The sequence below is a fragment of the Cherax quadricarinatus genome, chromosome 94, assembly GCF_038502225.1.
Source record: "Cherax quadricarinatus isolate ZL_2023a chromosome 94, ASM3850222v1, whole genome shotgun sequence".
Taxonomy (NCBI): Eukaryota; Metazoa; Arthropoda; class Malacostraca; order Decapoda; family Parastacidae; genus Cherax; species Cherax quadricarinatus.
The window spans coordinates 3,202,656-3,214,676 of NC_091385.1; the positions used below are offsets into that span (position 1 = coordinate 3,202,656).

The following is a 12,021-nucleotide window of genomic DNA, read 5'->3' on the forward strand; positions in this document are numbered from 1 at the left end:
CAAGATTTCAGGTACGTCTTGCTACTTCTACTTACACTTAGGTCACACTACACATACATGTACAAGCATATATATATATATATATATATATATATATATATATATATATATATATATATATATATATAGGTAGTAGGTTGGTAGACAGCAACCGCCCAGGGAGGTACTACCGTCCTGCCAAGTGAGTGTAAAACGAAAGCCTGTAATTGTTTTACATGATGGTAGGATTGCTGGTGTCCTTTTTTCTGTCTCATGAACATGCAAGATTTCAGGTACGTCTTGCTACTTCTACTTACACTTAGGTCACACTACACATACATGTACAAGCACATATATACACACCCCTCTGGGTTTTCTTCTATTTTCTTTCTAGTTCTTATTCTTGTTTATTTCCTCTTATCTCCATGGGGAAGTGGAACAGAATTCTTCCTCCGTAAGCCATGCGTGTTGTAAGAGGCGACTAAAATGCCGGGAGCAAGGGGCTAGTAACCTCTTCTCCTGTATATATTACTAAATGTAAAAGGAGAAACTTTTGTTTTTCCTTTTGGGCCACCCCACATCAGTGGGATACGGCCGGTGTGTTGAAATATATATATATATATATATATATATATATATATATACATATATATATATATATACATATATATATATATATATATATATATATATACATATATATACATATATATATATATATATATATATATATATATATATATATATATATATATATATATATATATATATATATATATATATATATATATATATATATATATATATATATATATATATATGCGCAAAACAACCACTCTGAAAGAATAGAGAAATTCCAAGCGCTTTCGTGACTACTCACATTATCAAGGAACTATGAAAGTAAAGCATCCAAGGAAGCTATATAAGGGGTCTGGTCGGCACCTCACTATCAGATCCCACAACGGTTTAAACACGTGACGCGCGGCGAGCCAACTTGGAAAGGTCCTTGGCACAACTCACCCCACAAACTATTCTACCCAAGAAATAAGAAATTTTAAAGATTATTTGTCCAGTGTATTATTAAATTCTTCCCAAATTCTATTAATTATAAATGGATCTAATTTATATAAACCAAAGGAAATATTCATATTATTGTCAAAACTGCTTTTTATGAAACAAGATTCAATTATATTCCTGTCGACCATGGACTTGCTTGATACTACTTTCTCAACTTTTTGAAAATCAATTGGATGGTTAAAATCTCTTACATGAATAAATAGAGCATTGGAATCTTGTCCAGTTCTAATGCTATATTTATGTTGTTTTAATCTTAGTTCGAGATTTTTACCAGTTTGACCGTAATAAACTTTATCGCAAGTTTTACAAGGAATCTTATAGACACATCCATCAGCATTTTGGGGGGAATTCTTTATCAAAAGTTTTTTTACTGTATCGAGATTTTTGAATACAACTTTAATATTAAAAGTCTTAAGAAGAGAAGGCATATCAACCAAGTTTTCATGGTAAGGGAGAACCAACATATTTTTATTTGAATAAGGCTGGTTGTCCCTTTCAGAGTGGTTGTTTTGCATATTCTGAAATCACCTGTTTACTGTGATCTTATTGCATATATATATATATATATACACATTATATATATATATATATATATATATATATATATATATATATATATATATATATATATATATATATATATATATATATATATATATATATATATATATACACACATACACACACACACACCCCTCTGGGTTTTCTTCTCTTTTCTTACTAGTTCTTGTTCTTGTTTCTTTCCTCTTATCTCCATGGAGAAGTGGAAAAGAATTTTTCCTCCATAAGCCATGCATGTCATAACAGGTGACTAAAATGGCAGGAGCAAGGGCCTAGTAACCCCTTCTCCTGTATATATTACTAAAGTTAAAAAGAAGAACTCTTGTTTTTCTTTTTGGACCACCCTGCTTTGATATGTGTGTGTGTGTGTACTCACCTAGTTGAGGTTGCAGGGGTCGAGTCCAAGCTCTTGGCCCCGCCTCTTCACTGGTCGCTACTAGGTCACTCTCCCTGAACCATGAGCTTTATCGTACCTCTGCTTAAAGCTATGTATGGATCCTGACTCCACTACATCGCTTCCCAAACTATTCCACTTCCTGACTACTCTGTGGCTGAAGAAATACTTCCTAACATCCCTTTGATTCATCTGTGTCTTCAACTTCCAACTGTGTCCCCTTGTTACTGTGTCCAGTCTCTGGAACATCCTGTCTTTGTCCACCTTGTCAATTCCTCTCAGTATTTTGTAAGTCGTTATCATGTCCCCCCTATCTCTCCTGTCCTCCAGTGTCGTCAGGTTGATTTCCCTTAACCTCTCCTCATAGGACATACCTCTTAGCTCTGGGAATAGTCTTGTTGCAAACCTTTGCACTTTCTCTAGTTTCTTTACATGCTTGGCTAGGTTTGGGTTCCAAACTGGTGCCGCATACTCCAATATGGGCCTAACGTACACGGTGTACAGGGTCCTGAACAATTCCTTATTAAGATGTTGGAATGCTGTTCTGAGGTTTGCCAGGTGCCCATATGCTGCAGCAGTTATTTGGTTGATGTGCGCTTCAGGAGATGTGCCTGGTGTTATACTCACCCCAAGATCTTTTTCCTTGAGTGATGTTTGTAGTCTCTGACCCCCCTAGACTGTACTCCATCTGCGGTCTTCTTTGCCCTTCCCCAATCCTCATGACTTTGCACTTGGTGGGACTGAACTCCAGGAGCCAGTTGCTGGACCAGGTCTGCAGCCTGTCCAGATCCCTTTGTATTTCTGCCTGGTCTTCGATTGAATGAACTCTTCTCATCAACTTCACGTCATCTGCAAACAGTGACACCTCGGAGTTTATTCCTTCCGTCATGTCGTTCACAAATACCAGAAACAGCACTGGTCCTAGGACTGACCCCTGTGGGACCCCGCTGGTCACAGGTGCCCACTCTGACACCTCGCCTCGTACCATTACTCGCTGCTGTCTTCCTGACAAGTATTCCCTGATCCACTGCAGTGCCTTCCCTGTTATTCCTGCTTGGTCCTCCAGTTTTTGCACTAATCTCTTGTGTGGTACTGTGTCAAACGCCTTCTTGCAGTCCAAGAAGATGCAATCCACCCACCCCTCTCTCTCATGTCTTACTACTGTCACCATGTCATAGAACTCCAGTAGGTTTGTGACACAGGATTTCCCGTCTCTGAAACCATGTTGTACTCACCTATTTGTGGTTGCAGGGGTCGAGTCTTAGCTCCTGGCCCTGCCTTTTCACCGGTTGCTACTTGGCCGTCTCTCTCTCCACTCCATGAGCTTTATCAAACCTCGTCTTAAAACTGTGTATGGTTCCTGCCTCCACTACGTCATTTTCTAGGCTATTCCACTGCCTGACAACTCTATGACTGAAGAAATACTTCCTAATATCTCTCTGACTCATCTGTGTCTTCAGCTTCCAATTGTGGCTTCTTGTTTCTGTGTCCCCTCCCTGGAACATCCTGTCTTTGTCCACCTTGTCTATTCCACACAGTATTTTATATGTCGTTATCATGTCTCCCCTGACCCTCCTGTCCTCCAGTGTCATCAGGCCGATTTCCCTTAATCTTTCTTCATAGGACATTCCCCTTAGCTCTGGAACTAACCTTGTCGCAAACCTTTGTACTTTCTCTAGTTTCTTGACGTGCTTTATCAAGTGCGGGTTCCAAACAGGTGCTGAATACTCCAGTATGGGCCTGACATACACGGTGTACAGTGTCTTGAATGATTCCTTACTAAGGTATCGGAATGCTGTTCTCAGGTTTGCCAGGCGCCCATATGCTGCAGCAGTTATCTGATTGATGTGTGCTTCCGGAGACATGCTCGGTGTTATACTCACCCCAAGATCTTTCTCCTTGAGTGAGGTTTGCAGTCTTTGGCCACCTAGCCTATACTCTGTCTGTGGTCTTCTGTGCCCTTCCCCTATCTTCATGACTTTGCATTTGGCAGGATTAAATTCGAGAAGTCATTTGCTGGACCAGGTGTCCAGTCTGTCCAGGTCTCTTTGAAGTCCTGCCTGGTCCTCATCTGATTTAATTCTCCTCATTAACTTCACATCATCTGCAAACAGGGACACTTCTGAGTCTAACCCTTCCATCATGTCGTTCACATATACCAAAAATAGCACTGGTCCTACGACCGACCCCTGTGGGACCCCGCTTGTCACAGGTGCCCACTGTGATACATCATTACGTACCATGACTCGTTGTTGCCTCCCTGTCAGGTATTCTCTGATCCATTGCAGTGCCCTTCCTGTTATATGTGCCTGATGCTCTAGCTTCTGCACTAATCTCTTGTGAGGAACTGTGTCAAAGGCCTTCTTGCAGTCCAAGAAGATGCAATCAACCCACCCCTCTCTCTCATGTCTTACTTCTTTTATCATAAAACTCCAGAAGGTTTGTGACACAGTATTTGTCTTCCATGAATCCGTGCTGGTTGGCATTTATACTCTTGTTCCGTTCCAGGTGCTCCACCACTCTCCTCCTGATAATCTTCTCCATAACTTTGCATACTATACACGTCAATGACACAGGTTTATAGTTTAGTGACTCTTTTCTGTCTCCTTTTTTAAAAATGGGAACTACATTTGCCGTCTTCCATATCTCAGGTAGTTGCCCAGTTTCCAGGGACGTGTTGAAGATTGTGGTAAGTGGCACGCACAACATATCTGCTCCCTCTCTAAGAATCCATGGGGAGATGTTGTCCGGTCCCATTGCCTTTGAGGTATCGATGTCCTTTAGCAGTTTCTTCACCACCTCCTCATCTGTACGTATGTCGTCCAACACTTGTTGGTGTATTCCTTGCTGGTGTCCCCATCTGGTCTGTCCCCCAAGAGTCCTTCCTGTCTCTACTGTAAATACTTCCTTAAATCTCGTGTTGAGCTCCTCACATACCTCTTGATCGTTTCTTGTGAGTTCTCCACCTTCTTTCCTCAGCCTTATCACCTGGTCCTTGACTGTTGTCTTCCTCCTAATGTGGCTATACAGCAGTTTCGGGTCAGATTTGACTTTCGATGCTATGTCGTTTTCATACTGTCGCTGGGCCTCCCTCCTTATCTGTGCATACTCGTTTCTGGCTCCTCTACTAATCTCCTTGTTTTCCTGGGTCCTATGCCTCCTGTACCTTTTCCATTCTCTGTTGCACTTAGTTTTTGCCTCCCTACACCTTCGGGTAAACCAAGGACTCGTTTTGGTCTTCCTATTATTACTGTTTCCCTTGGGAACAAACCTTTCCTCTGCCTCCTTGCACTTTGTTGCCACATATTCCATCATCTCGTTTACTGATTTTCCTACCATTTCTCTGTCCCACTGAACCTCCTGCAGGAAGTTTCTCATACCTGTGTAGTCCCCCCTTTTATAGTTTGGCCTGTCCCCTTCAGTTCCTGTTACCTTCTCCACTTGTAACTCTACTATATAATCAAAACTCAGAACCACGTGATCACTAGCTCCAAGGGGCCTCTCATAAGTGATGTCCTCAATGTCTGAACTGCTCAGGGTGAACACAAGATCCAGTCTTGCTGGCTCATCCTCCCTCTCTCTGGTTGTGTCCCTGACATGTTGATGCATGAGGTTTTCACGTACCACATCCATCATCTTGGCTCTCCATGTTTCGGGACCCCCATGTGGCTCCAGGTTTTCCCAGTCGATCTCCCTGTGGTTGAAATCGCCCATTACCAGTAACTTTGCTCTGCTCGAGTGAGCTCTTCTTGCCACCTCAGCCAGTGTGTCCACCATCACCCTGTTGTTTTCTTCGTACTCCTCTCTTGGCCTCCTGCAGTTCTGTGGTGGGTTATACATCACTCCAATGACTACTTTATGTTCTCCGGACTGAATTGTACCTACAATGTAGTCTCTTTCTCCAATCATGTCCATGCCTTCCATTTCCTCAAATCCCCATCGGTGTTTTATGAGCAGTGCAACCCCTCCTCCCCCTCTACTCCTTCTATCTTTCCTCAGGATCTGATATCCCGTTGGGAAGATTGTGTCTGTTATTGTCTCAGCGAGTTTTGTTTCTGTGACTGCTATGATGTCTGGGGATTTCTCACTGATTCTTTCGTTCCATTCCTCATGTTTATTCGTTATTCCATCTGCGTTTGTGTACCAAACTCTCAGTTTCTTTTCTATCATTGTGGTCATGCAAGAATATTGGGGATGGGGGAGCGAGAGCCTTGGTGGGGGGCCTATATGGGGCTGTGGTGTAGGTGGGGTTTGTGATGATGGGGGTGGGGTCAGAATGCCCATAAGGGACAGCTGTTGGGGTGAGGTTTGTGATATGGGGGTTGGTGGCAGAGGGAACAGTGAGTGGGTTGTAGTATAGGTTGCTCAGTTGCGTTGGGAATGTCGCGGTTGGAGTCTTTTGGTGGGAGATTCTGTGGGGTGTGTTTGCCCTTCCCCCTGTGTCTGGGTCCTGCTCATCTTCGTCATTGCCTCTTGTTCCTCCTTGCGTCTCTGTACCCTCTCTTTCAGTGTAGTCCTTTCTTCTTGTGTTCTGTCGCAGTCGAGGTATACTCTCTGGTACCCGTTTGTCCCTCAGTCTTGCTTTCTCTTGCAGAATCCTGTGTGTGTGTGTGTGTGTGTGTGTGTGTGTGTGTGTGTGTGTGTGTGTGTGTGTGTGTGTGTGTGTGTGTGTGTGTGTGTGTGTGTGTGTGTGTGTATGTGTGTGTGTGTGTGTGTGTGTTGACTTTGCACTTGGGGGGATTGAACTCCCGGAGCCAATTTTTGGAAAGTTCTGCAGCCCGTCCAGATCCCCCTTTTTAGTTCCTTGGGGGGGTCTTGATCAAAAGGGGATTCTTCTCATCAACTTCACGCCCTCTGCAAACAGGGACACCTCAGAGTTATTCCTTTCCCTCCCTGTGTTTAAAATACCCGAAACAGCACTGGGCCTAGGACTGACCCTCGGGGACCCCCTGGTCACAGGGGCCCACCCGACACCTTCCCCCGAAAATGACTTCCCCCTGCTGTCTTCCTGACAATATTCCCCGATTCCCTTTAGTGCCTTCCCTGTTATCCCCTTTGGGCCTCCAGTTTTGCACCAATCTCTTTTGTGGAACTTTTCAAACGCCTTCTTGCAGTCCCAAAAAAATTTTTTGTGTGTGTGTGTGTGTGTGTGTGTGTACACTCCTCCTTTTTGGGTTAGGGGGCCCCAGTCTTGGGTCCTGGCCCCCCTTTACCAGGGTTTCTGGGCCCCCCTCCCGGGTCCAAAGGAAGGGAAACAAACCTTGTCTTAAAAAATTTCATGGTTTTCCCGCCCCACTTTCGTCATTTCAGGCCAAATTCCCTGCCTTACAACTCTATATTTTAAGAAATATTTTTAAAATTTTCTGACTCATTTGTGCCCTTTAACTTCCAATTGTGGCCCCTTGGTTTTTGTGTCCCCCCCAACACCTGTCTTTGGGCCACCCCTTTTCTATTCCCCGGGGATTTTATATGTTGTTATCATGTCTCCCCGACCCTCCCGGTTTCCCCCAGTGTCGTCAGGGCCCATTTTTTCCCTTTAAAACCCCTTCATAGGAATTCCCTTGGGTCAACCAACCGGTGGGAAACCTTTTTCCCTTTTTTAAACTTGGTTTTTTTCAAAGGGGGGTTCCAAAAAAAAGGGGGCTCCCGTATGGGCCCACATACCGGGGTACAGGGGTCTTGAAATTTCCCCTTTCTAAGGTTCCCGGGCCCTTTTTCTCAGGTTTTTCCAGGCCCCAATGCCCGCAAAACGTTATCTGATTGATGTTTGCTTCCGGAGGGCATGCTCGGGTTATACTACCCCAAGATCTTTTTCCTTTAGTGAGGTTTGCAGTCTTTGGCCACCTAGCCTATACTCTGTCGTGGTTTTTCTGTGCCCTTCCCTATCTTCATGACTTTGCATTTGGCAGGATTAAAATTTGGCCATTTAAGGAAAAAGGTGTCCCGTCTGTCCAGTCTCTTTGAAGTCCTGCCCGGGCCCTTTTTTTAGATTTAATTTCCCCATTAATTCACATCATCTAAACAGGGACACTTCTTTTTGGGGTGTCCTTTAGCTATTTGTGGTTGAGGGGCCCAGTCCCAGTGTGTGTGTGTGTGTGTGTGTGTTTTTGTGTGTGTGTGTGTGTGTGTGTGTGTGTGTGTGTGTTGGGGTGTTGCTTTCTTGCACCCACAAAAAATCACAATAAAGGAGTACAGTGGACTTCTGCACTTTTGGGTTTTAAATTAAAAAGGGCGGGTTAAAAATAGGGAAAAGTGAAGGTTTTAACTGAGGGTAACCCGCCTTATAAACTGGGGTACCAACCTTTAAAACCTTCCACTGTTTGCTATTTTTTCAGGTCCCCATATTGTGGAAAACATAAAAAACCCCGAAAGTTTACTTTTAAGGAAAATTTTTGTCATATATGTACACACGTAGTAGGGCTCCCCCACGGCGTTTGTTTTTCTAATACGATTAACATTTTGGAAAAAATCATTTGACTCCCCCCCCCACCTGACTTGTTTAAAAAGGGCACTGGGATCATTGTTTGGGTTTAAACCTCCATGAGCTCTGCCCCTCCATTATGTCTGGAAATTTTTAAAACCCCAAATGTTTTAAAGTTTTGGCATTTTATGATAAATTCCATTAAATACTTTGGGTCCTGTACCCTAAAAAAAACTTTGCACACTGTGCTGGGTACAGGTAAAACCAAAACCCACTAAAATACTCACCCAAGGGGGGGTCGAGGCCTTTTGCCCTGGCCCGCCCCTGATGCCAGGGCCTCCCCCCCGCTCCGAGCTTTTTCATACCCCTTTTAAACTAAGTATGGTTTTTGCCTACTCAAATTCGCCCAGACTATTCCATTTCCCAAAAAACCCCGTGGCTGAAAAATACCCTAAATCCCCTTTTACTAGTGGGTTTTAAAAAGTCTTGAAGATGCCATAATAATGAAAAAGAAAACCTTTAAAACTGGGGCACACTAATGTCATAATTAAAAATTAAAAGAACATTTTATTAATCCATCAATGAATTTTTTTAAAATTAAAAAAAAAAAAACATAAAATAACATATAAATATGATACATAAACCCCCAGCAGAAACAATGGGCATAAAAGTGTTGGGTTTTCAGGGGTTTTTAGGAGGGGCAAGAATTAAATTTTTCAAGTCCAAAAGACAAAATTTTACAATTTTAATATATTATTTGGGGAACTTGGAAAAATTTTTCCCCTTTATATCCCTTTACTGATATCCCATTTATTTATTCTATTTGGGTTAAGAAAAATTTTTGGGTTTGTATTAGTTTAAAACTTCTTTAAAACGAGGCAATGTTTTGGGAAACCCAAAAATGGCGGGTATTAATTTTTCTTTAGCCTGACATTTACTACGCCCAATTGTCTGACCTTTTTTAAAGTTTATTCAAGGGACAGGTTTCACATAAAATTAAGAACTACAGGGATATTTTTGGAAATTTTCTAGGGAGCCCTAAAAAAGGGAGTGACCATTTCCCCTTTGGGATTTAATGGTAGTTGTTGAAATTAAAAACTTGTTTAACAAAGGGGGTACCCCTGGAAAAAAAAATATAATAATTGCTGTGGGAAAATTTTAAATCAAATTTGGGCAGGGTGATTGGGGCAGGTGTGGTTTGGTGGTGAGCTCACACCCCGACACACCACAAAAAATTTTGGACCCCGCCATCACCCCCCAAGGACCAATTATTAAAAAGGTTTGGGGGGGCGTTTGTCGGATGTTTGGGGGCTGGGAAAAGGGCCCCCTTTCCCCCAAATTCCTTTTGGGGGAAAAAATTTCGGTCGGGACCTGGGCGTTTGGGGAAAGAAAAATACCGTTAACCGGGGGGCCACTGTCTCACCTCTCACCCCACTGAAGACTACAAATATTTCAAAACAATGAGTGTACTTTTGTTTTTTTTCTTTTTTTTGTTTCTTTTTAAACCAGCGCTATTGCCCAAATTAATATATGTTTAGTGTAAACTTGCTATTTAAAAATTTTTAAATGGAAAAAAGGCATTCTCCTTTACGAAATTTTCCCCTTTTTGGGAGCCTGAGTCAACCTTTTCAAAATAAATGAGGCGCCCCCAACTGAATTATGAAAGAAAGAGCAATAATTTGGGTAATAGTTATTTTTAGGGAAAAAAGGAAACGAGTTTGGAGATATATAATGTAATAACAGAAGAGGGAAAATGTTTAGTAGATTAAAGATTAATGGGGAGATTTGTGGATGGCACTTTAAAAAGGGGTGACAGATGATGGATCATTTGGGGGTTTTATACAGTGAGGGTAAAAGGTGGGGAAAAAGGTAGATAGTGAAAGTGGGATGGAAAAAAGCCGGGGGGGAAAAGATATAAAAAATTTCCCAAAAGGGGGTATACTAGGTGTATGAAGAAATGTGAAGTCAAGGGGGCCAATAGATTTATAAATTTCAGTGCTATGAGGGATCAATTTTGTGGGGGATTTGAAGGGGGTGCAGAAGGGGAAAATAAATAATGTTTGTGGGGCTGATGAGATCAAAATTTTAAGGGGGGGAAAAAATTTAAAAGAAGGGGATTTTTTTCAAAGAATGGGTAAAGACAGAAAGGGGGAGGGAAAAGATATTAAAAAAGTTGGGGGGAAAGAAGAGCAATGTTAAAATGAGCAAATTTCCAAACAGCAAATTTTGCTGAATATAAGACAAAGGTTTTAGAGAATTTAATAAGGGGAGTGGGCTTAAAAACAAAAACTTGAAAAAAACCAAAATTTGGGAAGGGAGAATCCCTGGCAACTGGAAAACCCTAAATCCATGCCTGAAAACAAACCCGGGTGGTTTAATAAGATCTTTCCCTTGGGGATATTTATACCCTGGGGGGGGTTAACATGGGCCACCACCGTTTAAACTACCCCAAGGGGGCCCTGCTAACCTCCGTGGTCACCAAACCTAGTTATTTAAATTTTTAAATTTTGCCGGCCCTTGGTTTAAAAACTGGTTTTAGCTCAAATCAGGGCCCGGGTTTAAACTTTAAAATGGTTTGTTTGCAAAGTGTTATTATGACTTAAATCAACTTAGCAGTTAAAAAAGAACAAAATGCCCCAGGAAGATGGGGGTGCTGGTCCAAAGGGAAAGGGACTGTTTAAAACATGGGAAAAAGGGAAACCTTGGGAGTAATGCAACAGGGTGTGAGTAGAATGAGAAGGGAAAGCAAATTGGGGGGGTGGGAAAAACAGACATTTTTAAAACTTGGGGGTTATTTTTGGTTTGGGGGGTACAATACATTCAAAGGGGAAAAAGGTTTTAAAAAGTATATATTCATTTTTTTTTTGGATGGAGAAAACCCCGGCAAAAGGGGTTGCGGGGTGTGTGTTACCCAGAGAGCCCGGGGCGGAGAAGGGGGGGTTTATGTTTTAAGGGGTGCTGGGAGTCGGGGAAACCCTGGAGACCAGCTGGGGCCCAATTGGGGGGGTGATACCCCAGGGCCCGGGTGGGGAGGGAGGAAAAACCTAGGACCCCTTTCCCATAGCCCGAGGTCCATCACTTTCCGGGGGGAAAAGGATTGGGTCCAAAGGTTGGGGGTCTTGGCCTTTTAGGTTGATTGGCTGAGCCATCGTAAGCAGTTTGGGGGGGGAAACAAAACCCCATTATAAAATTATTAAAACCCAACCATCCCCAAACTTTCTTTTGGGGTTTTTACCATATGGGTCTGGGAGGGAAAATTAAAATTTATCAATTTTAGCTTTTATAAAAAACTAGAGAATTGAGGGTTTTCCCTATATTTAAATTTTTCAAGTGGGGTCTTTTTGGGTGGGGGACGCCCCCGTGCTCAATTTTGTAAAATTTTGGAAAGTAAAATATTTTTTAAAATTTTATTCATATTCAATTTATTTTCTTCTCGGAAAGCATTTAAAATCCCTAAAAATGGGGGACTGGATAAAAATTCCAATTTTAATGGCCTTTGGGTTTTTTGTTCAATTTTTTGAACTATCAATTCCCTGTTATTTTTATGAAAAGTGTTTAAAAAAGTACATCATTTAAAGGGCAGTGTAAA

General features: G+C 42.1%; 1 protein-coding gene across 1 annotated transcript in view; it reads right to left on the bottom strand.

Annotated features, from left to right (window-relative positions):
* The window catches only part of LOC128700902 (serine-rich adhesin for platelets), a 492,925-nt gene that overhangs the window by 73,617 nt on the left and 407,287 nt on the right, over positions 1-12,021 (bottom strand). The gene's annotated exons all lie outside the window — the stretch shown is intronic.